The sequence below is a fragment of the Crinia signifera genome, chromosome 12, assembly GCF_055691185.1.
Source record: "Crinia signifera chromosome 12, ASM5569118v1, whole genome shotgun sequence".
In the NCBI taxonomy this organism is placed as follows: domain Eukaryota; kingdom Metazoa; phylum Chordata; class Amphibia; order Anura; family Myobatrachidae; genus Crinia; species Crinia signifera.
The window spans coordinates 45,950,632-45,963,036 of record NC_139228.1 but is presented as its reverse complement, the minus strand read 5'-3'; the positions used below and the strand labels follow the sequence as shown (position 1 = coordinate 45,963,036).

The 12,405-nt window shown below is 45.7% G+C and overlaps 1 protein-coding gene across 8 annotated transcripts in view; it reads left to right on the top strand.

Moving 5' to 3' along the window:
* Positions 1–12,405, top strand: part of FUT8 (fucosyltransferase 8) — a 315,179-nt gene that overhangs the window by 31,886 nt on the left and 270,888 nt on the right. The window contains exon 2 of one of the 8 annotated variants that reach the window (XM_083167144.1): positions 9,423–9,588. The exons of the other annotated variants lie outside the window; for them this stretch is intronic. The gene's annotated coding sequence lies outside the window, so the exon portion shown is untranslated. The remainder of the gene's footprint in view (positions 1–9,422; positions 9,589–12,405) is intronic. 8 annotated transcript variants of the gene reach the window in all.

Here is a 12,405-nt window from a genome sequence, read left to right as displayed (position 1 = left end):
CACTCCAGCTGTTGATGAACTACACATCCCAGCATGCATTGCATCAGTTGCAGCATGGCCAAATAGCAAAGGTAAGGCAAGGCATGCTGGGATGTTCATCAACATCTGGAGGGCCGCTTATTGCGCACCTCTGCTGTAAGTACTCCTGATGCAAATCAGGCACATATATTATTGGTGTAGAACTAGATGCAGAGTTACCTTGGATTCTTACATTTGGATGTACCCTCTTTTATTTGTCTGTCTTTTGTGTATATAAATAAAACACAGTACAAGTGTTTTTTTGAGCATCTATAATTTTAATTGGTCCTGGATCACCAACCCAAGCCACCAAGAACCAAGACATTTGTGCTTTTGTTGTAATGCAAAGTATGAGGCAGATTAAGTAATTTGGTTTGGATCCAGGAGAAAGTTACCTTAAGCACTCAATTGTCATGGTTATTGCTCAATAAACACCAGTGATACTTCTAATAAACTGGATAAAGATGCTGCAATCAGTAAATGATTGAATACATTTAAATATCAATATTTATATAACTATTTGTCAGACAGTTGAGATACAGTATATGGGGATGCGGTCATTTGGTCTACTGCATTATGGTCGACAGTCATTAGGTCGAATCCATTAGGTCGACATGCTAAAAGGTCGACATGACTCTAGGTCGACATGGGAAAAGGTCGACATGATTTTGTTCGACAGGTCATTAGTTCGACAAGGTCATTAGTTCGACATTGTCTATGTCGACATTCACAAGGTCGACATGGAGTTTTTCACTGTTTTTTGAGCCAACATGTGCCAACAGGCGGTATTTCATGCCCTACCATCCACTAGGGCGTGGTGGGAGAATAAAATAGTGTGCCGAGCGTAGCGAGGCACCGTGCCCGACGCATAGCGAGCGCAGCGAGCGAGGGGATGCAGTGCACTTTAAACTGTGTCCATGTCGACTGTGTTGACATTCAGGTAAAAAAAACAGTGAAAATCCCCATGTCGACCTTGTGAATGTCGACATAGACAATGTCGAACTAATGACCTGTCGAACTAATGACCTTTCGACCTAGAATCATGTCGACCTTTTCCCATGTCGACCTAGAGTCATGTCGACCTTTTCCCATGTCGACCTAGAGTCATGTCGACCTTTTAGCATGTCGACCTAATGGATTCGACCTAATGACTTTCGGCCATAATGCAATAGACCAAATGATCCCAACCCAGTATATGGCAGTAAAATAGTTGTTTGGAGATTGACAATTAACTAAATAAAATTCACAAAAGATTGAGACAGATGGTGGAAATTGTAAAACATTTTTGGGGTGATCTGATGTGGAATGACCCGGGGTGAAACAGATACAGAATAGGAGGAAAAAATAATACTGTTTATGTTTAAAGAACATATCATATTTGCACCTTTCGCCTTTGGTGAAGATTAATGTCAGGTCCTGTAAGTTATAGCGCAGTATTTTACCCCCCATACTACATAACTCCTTTTTCAAACAAAGGGTACCATTTTAATTCCTTTGACTGGTGAGGGCTAATCCCATCACATGCTAACTGCAATCATGGTTACAGGTGTGTCCTACTATATCCTTTCTCTAATGTCCTATGGGATACTGGGGTTCAATACGATGGGGATAAAGGTCCTCTGCAGGAGAGACAGGGCACATAAGATTCTTCAGTGTGGGTGCACTGGCTCCTCCCCTCTATCTCCCTCCCGCTAGTCAGTTTAGAAAAATGTGCCTCAGGAGAACCTGCACTTCACTGGAGCACCAGAGAATTTTTCTTCAATTTATTTTATTGTTTTGGGAATGCTGTTCTGGACAAAACAGCATTCCTGCTTCGAGGGAGCCATTGGAATGGTCAGTCCCTGGCCTCTTAAGGCACAGAGCTGACCCTGCTGCAGGACCACAGTCCTGTGTGGGGTTTGTGCTTTGCGAGGCATAAAAAGAGTTGGGTGCTATAAATGCACACAACTCAGCCATGGCAGGGTCGGCCAGGAGGGCCCTTTGGTTGCGTCAGTGGGTCGCAGATGTTGACTCCAAACGCAGCATGGAGAGTCTTCCCTTTTACAGGGGATAGACTTTTTGGCAGTGAACTTGACGAGTGGATTTCAAAGGCCACAGCTGGAAAATCCACTTTCCGCCCCTCAGCATCCACTGCTACATTTACAAACTCCAAATGTCCATTTACAAACTCTACCCAGCAGTCCTTCCGCGGGTCCAGATTCCACTCTAAGTCCAGAGGTGCCTCCAATGCTAATAAGGGCACACGTGGAAAATTCAGAAAGGCTGGTCCTTCAGGACAGCAGGGCCGCAGTGCCTCTACGGCTGTCTCCAAGCCCTCCACATGATGGGTTTTGCCCGCCCCGAGAAATACTCAAGGTGGGCGGTCATCTGCAGCACTTCAGCCATGTCTGGGATGCCTCATACCTAGATTCCTGGGTCAGGGGTCTTATTTCATGGGGCTACAAGCTGGAGTTTGCCAAACCGCCTCCCACGAAGATATTTCCGGAAAGCTCTTCCGGCTTCTCTAGTAGACCGGATAGTGTTCACTCTAGAAAAATTTTAGGGCACGGTGCTGACCACGGGGGCACATTTTTCAATCGTGAGGGCACAATTTTCATTCAGAAAGGCATATTTAAATTTAAAAGGGCAAAATGATGTACAAACCATGTTGTGACGCCTCAGACTAGCAGGACATTTATGCTGTATAAACCATCTTGTGACGCCTCAGACTAGCAGCACATTTATGCTGTATAAACCATCTTGTGACGCCTCAGACTAGCAGCACATTTATGCTGTACAAACCATGTTGTGACGCCTCAGACTAGCAGCACATTTATGCTGTACAAACCATGTTGTGACGCCTCAGACTAGCAGCACATTTATGCTGTACAAACCAATTTGTGACGCCTCAGACTAGCAGCACATTTATGCTGTATAAACCAACTTGTGATGCCTCAGACTAGCAGCACATTTATGCTGTATAAACCATTTTGACGCTTCAGACTAGCAGCACATTTATGCTGAATAAACCATCTTGTGATGCCTCAGACTAGCAGCACATTGATGCTGTATAAACCAACTTGTGACGCCTCAGACTAGCAGCACATTTATTGCGTATAAACCATCTTGTGACGGCTCAGACTAGCAGCACATTTATGCTGTATAAACCATCTTGTGACGCCTCAGACTAGCAGCACATGTATGCTGTATAAACCATGACACCGGAGCTTCAGACTAGCAGCACATTTATGCTATATAAACCATCTTGTGATGCCTCCAACTAGCAGCACAATTATGCAGTATAAACCATGACGCCTGAGCTTCAAACATCAGCACATTTATGGAGGAAAGGGGTATTGAGCGTACAATTACAACCTTAAAGATGATACAATTACAGTTTAAAAGGTTCCATTCAAAAAACACCCCAAACAAACAGAAAACCAAAGTCACAAATAAGCTGATATTTAGTGCTGAAAGGGTTCCCACATTAAATTAACACCACTGGTGAAATAGTGATTTATGTTGAGTCACCAATGTAGACCTGATGTCAAATCTCATTTTACATGAGAGTTTCTTATGGTAATGGTCCATTGCTCAATTCCAGATGTCACATGCAAAACAAATGGAGAGCCAGCGTAGTGCCAACTTTTATGACAGACAACTTTAATGTAGATGTACACTTACAGTGACTCCAATGAAAGCAGGAGGCGAGGTAGTCGCATAAAGTACAGGAGTACAGTTCCGGGTCTGGTGCAGCCATCCAAAAGGGGTCCAACTAACAGCCAAAGGTCCTACCGGGTGTCAATTCAGGCAAGGCACGCCACCGAGGAGACGGGGTGGGCAGGCAACTGAGATAGCTGACACACTCAGTAGTGGTGACCAGCGTGTCAGCGCAGCACGGGGGAGGACTGGAGGAGGGATGCTTGACTGGAATAGCTGACAGCCGCTCACAATCACATAAGAGGTGAGCGGCATGTCAGCGCAGCAGGGGGGAGGAGGGATGCTTTATGAAACAGCTGACAGCCGCTCAAACCATATGAGGTGAGCGGTCTGTCAGCGCAGCTATGGAGACTGCAGGGCCGAGCGGGGAGTGACCACACTCTCCCGCGCTCAGCAGCTTACATTACACATATCAGAGGGCGGAGACTTCTAGCGCAGCAACGGCCAGGGAGGAAAAGTAATTTCTCAGCGGGTATGAACTGTGCAGGGCGGGCAAAATCGGGCAGGGCGGAATTCAGCGACTTTTAAAGGGGCAGGGGAAATAAGCATAGCGGGAACACTACCGAATACTTTGTCAAGAGGCAATTTAAAAGCTGCTTCTGACAAAAGTAATTCTGCCAGTGCCACAACTGGAACAAAAGCGAGGATATTATTCCAGCCTGTTCCTGGTACCAAAACCAGAGGGTTCAGTTCGACCAATTATGAACCTCAAATCAGAATTTCAAATGGAAACACTTCAATCAGTGATTGTCAGTTTGGAAAAAGGGGAGTTCCTAGCCTCCCTAGATGTAAAGGACGCTTACCTCCACATCCCAATTTGGCCACAACACCAAATTTTTGTAAGGTTTGCACTGGGAGACAATCATTTCCAATTCCAGGCCTTGCCTTTCGGACTATCCAATGCTCCGCGCATATTTGCAAAGGTTATGGCGGAGAAGGTGTCACTACTCAGACTACAAGGAGTAAACGTAGTTCAGTACCTGGATGACCTGCTCATCAACGCAGGGTCGGTGGAGGCCTTGAGGAATGCAATCCAGTTAACCACACAGATACTTTCCAACCACGGATGGATTCTGAATCTAACAAAACCATCCTTGATTCCGAGGCAGAGAATGCAGTTCCTAGGAATGATCCTGGATACAGTGGAACAGAGAGTATTTCTCCCGGAAGAAAAGGTGGCATCCCTTCAACAGTTAGTGGTGGAGGTGCTGGCGACCCCTCAGGTGTCAGTCCATCTCTGCCTCCGGTTGTTGGGCAAAATGGTGGCCTCTTTTCAGGCGATCCAGTATGCCCTTTTCCACTCCAGGACCTTCCAACTGGATATTCTGGCCAAATGGTCATGGTCGACCCTCCACATGCTTAGGAAGATTCGTCTGTCCGTGCAGACCAAGTTATCCCTACCGTGGTGGCTGTGTTCACCCAACCTGCTGGCGGGCCGGTACTTCGAGATTCAGGACTGGATCCTACTCACTACGGATGCCAGTTTGCTAGGTTGGGGAGCTGTGACTCAGGGAATCCACCTGCAAGGCAGATGGTCTCCATTGGAATCCAAACTTCATATCAACAAGTTGGAGTTGAGAGCAGTATATTATGCCCTGTTGCAAGCAACTCCCATGCTACAGGGCAAGGCGGTTCAGGTCCAGTCGGACAACGCAACCACGGTTGCGTACATCAACCGACAGGGAGGGACCAAGTGTATGGCATGCATGAGAGACGACCAGAATCATCTTTTGGGCGGAACACCATGTGCTGACACTGTCGGACATTTTTATACCGGGAGTGGACAACTGGGAGGCGGACTTCCTCAGTCGCCACAATCTCCATCCGGGAGAGTGGGAGCTACACTCCCAGGTGTTTACTCACATTGTGGAAGCGTGGGGGCTCCCACAGAATGACCTGATGGCCTCTCGACTCAACCACAAGGTCGACAAGTACTGCTCACGGACCAGAGATCCTTGTGCAGAAGCAGTGGATGCCCTGATGTGGTCATGGAACTACCGGCTAGTGTACCTGTTTTCCACCGCAACCGCTACTACCCCTAAAGCGAATTCGCAATCAAAAGGTGAAGGCCATCTTAGTGGCACCAGATTGGCCTTGAAGACCCTGGTATGCGGATCTTCAGGCCATGCGGGTGGAAGACCCCTTGCGTCTACCTCTCAGAGACGACCTGCTCATTTCAAGTGCTTTTCTTCTACCGGCTACGTTTATTACGGTTTTTGCAAGCTGGTTTGGAATTGGGCCTTCGTCTGGGTTCTTTTTTAAAGGTCCATATATCTGCACTGTCAGCCTTCTTTCAAAAGAAGTTGGTGTCCTTGCCGGAGGTCCAGACCTTTCTACAAGGGGTTCTGAGAATTCAGCCCCCATTCGTACCACCTACGGCACCATGGAGTCTGGATGTGGTTTTGTCTTTTTTCTGCAATCTTCCTGGTTTGATCCTTTGGATCACTCTTACTTAAAATACCGTACGTGGAAAACAGTAGTCCTGTTGGCCCTTGCCTCAGCCAGACGGGTGTCAGAACTAGGGGCCCTATCTTGCAAGAGTCCATACCTTGTCTTTTTCATGAAGATCGAGAAGAACTCGGGACTAGTGTTCCCGCTAGGCTGTTTTAGCAGGGCGCTGCGCCCTGCCCGATTTCTAAAGGGCAAAATGCGCCCTGCCCCTCCAGCAGCGCCTCGTTTAAACAGCCTGCTGCCTGACTTAATGGTGTGCCCGGGGAAGCTCCAGGCACCGCAATCTCGGCGGCGCTAGGCTTCCCCGGCAGCTCACGGACTTCGGCGGGTCCAGGTCCGCCCCCTTGTACGACGGAGGAAGCCCGGGCACGCCCGCTTTAGTGACGTGGCAACCCGGGCACGCCTCCTTTAGTGACGCAGCGGCCTGGGCACGCCTCCTTTAGCGACGCGGCGGCCTGGGCACGCCTCCTTTAGTTACGCGACTGCCAGGGACCGCCTCCTTTAGTGACGTCGGCGGCCTGGGACCTCCTCCTTTAGTGACGTCGGCGGCCCGGGACCACCTACAATGATGACGTCGGTGGCCCGGTCCGCCCCCATTGTGCTGCCCCAAAAAATTCCTAGGGGGAACACTACAGGAGTAAGCCACAGTTCTTACCTAAGGTTGTGTCATCCTTCTATTTGAACCAGCCCATTGTGGTTCCGTCCAGCACTGCCTGTCCTGAAATTTCTGCTTCGTTGGATGCTGTACATACCCGTAGGGTGTATGCTAGGCGTACATCTAGGTTTCGAAAGACAGATAGTCTTTTTGTGCTCTATGATGCCCAGAGAAAGGGTTGTCCGGCATCAAAGCAAACCATTGCCCACTGGATCCGTGCCACTATACAACAGGCATATGAGTCGGCAGGGTTGACACTTCCAGGCACATTCAACTAGGTCTATGTGGACTTCCTGTGCGGCTGCCCGGGGTGTCTCAGCCTTACAGCTTTGCAGAGCTGCAACCTGGTCAGGTAAACACACATTTGTTAAGTTCTACAAATTGGACGCTCTGGCTAGGGAGGATTCCCAGTTTGGACAAGCAGTACTGCAGCAGTCTCCGCACGTTCCCGCCTATTCTGGAAACTTTCGGACCTCCCCATCGTATTGAACCCCAGTATCCCATAGGACGTTAGAGAAAATAGGATTTAGGGTACCTACCGGTAAATCCTTTTCTCGTAGTCAATATGGGATACTGGGCGCCCGCCTCGGTGCAGAGTTACTATTGCATGTAGTTTCAGTTTAAGCGACATTATTGCTTGTTAACTTGGTTATCACTTAGTGAAGTTCATTTGCAGAAGAGTGTTACGTTTGTTTGCGGTGTGCTGGTTTGAATCTCGCCACATATCATACTTCACATAGTTTGCTCTCCTTCGGCACAGTTTTTCATTAACTGAAGAATGTTATGTGCCCTGTCTCTCTTGCGGAGGACCTCTATCCCTATCGTATTGAACCCCAAATCCTATTTTTATGCCATATGGCTTCCCGTATTGTGTTTCCTCAATTTTGCTAATTTTTTTCCCTTCATTTCCGGAATCTTTGTGCACATATAGAGCCTGATTCAGAGATGGTCACTGATCAGCAAATTGAGCAATTATTAAAGGACTTGTGTGAGCCCAAATAGTCTGTCTGAGAATTGTGGATGGATCAGACTGCCCAAAAAAAATTGATAGTTTGGGAATTGCATATATATTTCCGAATGGGTAGCGATCTGCGATAGTTTTGCCATTCTCTCACAAATTTACATGGAGCTAGTTTTCTCAAGAACTATTGCAGTCATCTGCAATTTTACACAATAGTGATCATTAGTGTATTAGGTACTTAATATTCATATTTTTCTAACAAATGAATTGGAATAATGATGCTTGGCATGGGTCACTCATATTGAAACTGTCTTATGCCTTTTTTTTTACCTTTTTTTTTTTTAAACTCAGTTGGTCTACGCATTGTGTGTTGTTGTACTTTAACACTAATACCAAAGTCTGTGGCACCCTAAGAAACAGTGGCGCAGATGTATTAACCAGCGCTAAGTGCAGAAAATGCACTTAACGCTAGTTAACGGGGGGGATTAAGTTTTCCCTAATGTATTACTAGCACACCTGAGTTAAGCTCGGCGGGGCTGTCCCCTGCAATCCCCCCCAGTGATTAGTGGCAGGACCGATGTATTAACAGCCGCCCAGGCGTTAAATTGCCCCGGCCGCCTTTGCCAGCTCAAGGCTAGCATTGTCCTATGCCCCACTATGGGGACAACACTAGCCCTGCTGCTGGCTCCGGGCTGCACTGGAGATCTTGTGATTAAAAGCGAGATCTCGCACATGCCCATCTCAGCCGGGCGGGGGGAAAGCGCGAGGGCTGTCTAGGGAGCCATTAACGATGAGCATAACTGCTCTCCTTATCAGCTGGGGGGGTTAATACATTTTCCCAAAATGGGGGCACGCTTCTCCACGTTATGCAGGAGAAGCGGGACCCATTATTTAAAAAAGTTATGGCCACCATCATACATCTGCCCCAGTATTTGGTGTTCCTTCAGGAAAAGGAAATGTGGACATGCCTGTAAGTTTACATTGTCAGTGGAGTGTTCTAGCAGCAATAAGTAACCACCCTTAGGTCACAAGCCTTCTCAAGCTGAAATGATTGTTGTGTTTCAAAGTCTGTGTAGTTTGAGGCCCCCCATCCACTAGTGAGACTTAAGTCTGATCCGATTTACCTCCGATGTGGTCGGAAGCTTTCTGGGAATAATGCGATTACAGTTTTGTACTTGAATGGTTTTTGGGCATCCGATCTATTGCATCCAATATATCATGCTCAGATAAATCTGATGTGGTTTATCTGAATGGACATTATTTAACATGGACAGATTTCTTTTATATAAATAAACACATATAATCAGCAGCCATTTAAGTTCTGGGCACACTTTGCTTTGTGATTTAGTGAGGCTGGTTAGCACCGACCGAGCTTTCCACATTGCAACTGCTTTCTTTGGCTTGTTTCAACAAAGTGTTTCAGTTATGAATCCCTATAAGCTCCTCCTAACCTATGGCTTTCTCAATGGGAGACGTGACATGGCTCTGAAATAGTCCTGCTGGACAAAAGACTAGTTAAAGACGTGTCTTTCCTGACTGAAATAATGGAGAATAACCCAGAGGACTACCAAAACTACCTTTGAATGAATGAGGCTCCATTTCAGGATTTACATCCTTGGGTGACTCCCTATATTAAAGGCAGGATACGAAGATGTGGAGGGCCATATTGACTGAAGAACTGGTGGCTACCTTGAGGTATCTGGCTTCTGGCTGGTTGTTTGAAATTTTCAAGTTTGGGACCTTCATCTCTTCACAAACTGAATCGGCTTATTCCTGGCACCAGCAAGGCCATCGTGACTGTGTAGTAAGTACAAATTTTTTATCTAAAGTAGAATGAAATAATAAAATTATTATTTTGTAAGTCAAAGTGAACTTGTATGCCAACATGGCATATATGTTCAGTGTAGCCAACATGGCTTGATATAAGCATAAATACAGCTTTTTCATTAAAGTCAATTAAGAAAAGTTTTTCCTACACAAAAAATGCATCAAAATATTTGTACAACAGTAAACGTTTAGGTACTTGTGTAGTTTCACGGCGCCAGCTCGCCCAAGCTGCGGGCTCGGTACGCTCGCCACGCTATCTAAAATCAACTCCATGCCAACATGGATAGTGGGGGTATGAACTATCCATGTTGGCATGGAGTTAAGTTAGTTTATTTTAGATAGGTGTGGCGAGCGTAGAACCCAGAAGTAGCACGGCGCCCTGCTGGCACCGTGAAACTACACAAGTACCAACGTTTAATATTTGTGTGATTGGATACAAGCCAGATCCGCCAGGAGCCCCAAATACCACACCAGAACAGATCCTTTGCAGCAATCCCAGCAATTTAGTAGATAGTACTGCGCAATTCCCTATGTCCTGGTCTTTGGGATCTTCAGGTTGGTAAGGTGTATATATCAGCAGTCGTATGCAGCATCTCTGTATGGTCTGTTCTAGGTTGCTGTGGGGTTTTTTTTGGATCAAGAGGCTTTAATCCCTCACTCTCATTTTCCCCGTGACTGTTTCCCACATACCCCCCCCCCCCCCCCCCCCCAGCCTTAGAAACCTGTGGTACTTTATTTTAAAAAAATGCCCAACATTACTGTGGGGATTCTGAATGATCTGGCCTGAGGGGATCTGGGCCTGTCTAAATTGAAGGCAATCCCTCTAATTGCCTATAAATATGGTGGTGTTTGGTGCATTGGCTGCAGACCTTTAGTGAAAGATACACACATGGTGCAAGTGCTGAATCAATAGTCCCGGCACTTGCAGCCTGTGTGTATCCTCCAGCCAAGTCTGCAGCCAATGCACCATTTTCCACCATACAACACCATATTGTGAATTTCAAAATAGTAGGAATAATCTAAAAACAAAACTACACATCTGTGAAATCTGGCACATCATCCGCTTTTCCCTCCAGCATAGCCATATAAGTTGGGTGTTAATGCCCTTTTGACCTGTTGCTAGAGCAAGGCCTCCTCCTTATCCTGAATGTTTGGTTGCTTTCTTTTGGTGAGGTTTTGGAAGGGTGGCTGGAGGCACCAGTGAGGTGCTTTGTGGCTCTGCTGTGGGGGCTTGCGATGACTACTCGGGTTCAACAAGGATACTCAGGTCTGGGTTGCTGCTCATGTTGAGCTCTGAAGTTAAAATATGTGGGTCATAAACCGAAACGTTTAACATGTTAATAGATTTTTTTTTCTTTTTTCTAGTTCATGCAAGTTTGGAAAAGTGGCAAACCATCACAGGGGAATATACTGCTTTACCCCTCCTGTCAACATTGGATCGTTGCTTTACAACTATAAGGGGTGCTTAAGCATGCCAATTACGATCAATATTGGGGAAAAATATACAAGCAGTGTTGTTGGCTCCCTAAAACATTCTGCCTTCTACAAAAGTACGGGATTTTATTGTGTCCAAAATTCTGGGTTTTTGTTTGAGACCCCCTTTCACACTACTCCAGACTCTGGAAATTCTCCTGTCGGCCCCTTTCAGTCATAAGCGGTTTTGTCCAGGTTGTAGGGCAGTGTCATAATGTGTAAGCACTTGCAATTTGAACAATTTGTCATTTTAATCTGTCAGAATTGGGCAACTCATTCAAATATTGCTTGAGTGTACACATTTTAGGTCAGAATAATCCTTTCTTATCAGATAACTTTATTATCGGTTGTCTGTCTCATTGAAATAGCGCATTTGCCTAATACCAAACTAGTTTTTTGCTATTTGTTATTCATCCAGAAAACAAGCATGTGTTTCTCCTCTACATGGATTTTCTGATGAACTGAAATAGCTGTGGACATTGGTGTCTCCCAGGAAGTTGGTTTGTGGTACTGTACAAACATGTGTGTCTTTGTATTGGGGGTTAGCTGATAGATAAATGGAAGCAACTGGAAAGCGAGCTGAAAAACAATTGAAAGGATGATTATTAACATCTTTGCTAAAATGTTTTTAATGTGAGCATATTTTCTGAACACTGTTTGCAAAGCTATAATACAGCCTTAAACAGCCCTGCGATACAGGAAGTTTTTCACTTTTCACAAACAAGTGTCAGTCTGGAAAACAAGAAAAAGTACAGGTATAATGACAGCGCCTTTTGATACTGTAGCCCTTGACCCACAAAGGAATACCACCTCCTATTACACCAAGAACAAAGAAAACAGTAGGTCATGGGCGCTGCATCCCCAATGTGTGAACCAAAATAAGTCCAAAACACTTGAGGTTGACTCCACATTACTGTTGGTCCTCCTGTCTATTCGTTCCCAACTGAACACTGCTGACTGACCTGCAAGAAGTACCCTATATGCGCATAGGGGTTTATTTTCTCCTTGTTTCTCATTGCATACGTTTAACTTCAGTGTTCATATAGGAATGAGAAATTTTATAAACTGGGTACAAGTACACTGACCTGTTACTCGCACCCTATATTCATGTAAGGGTTCTTTGAATTTTCTATATCTCAGTCACAAATTACGGAAAAAGGGATCCCCACACAAATGGCCTTTTAGAAAAACACTTACCAAGGGTTTGAACCCTATGTTCCTCAAAAGGTTTATTTTCCCTGGATCATCATCCCGCAAAAAGGTGTAAATGGCAATCCAATCACGTTCTCCATGAAAATATTTTATTATCCGTACAGAAAGT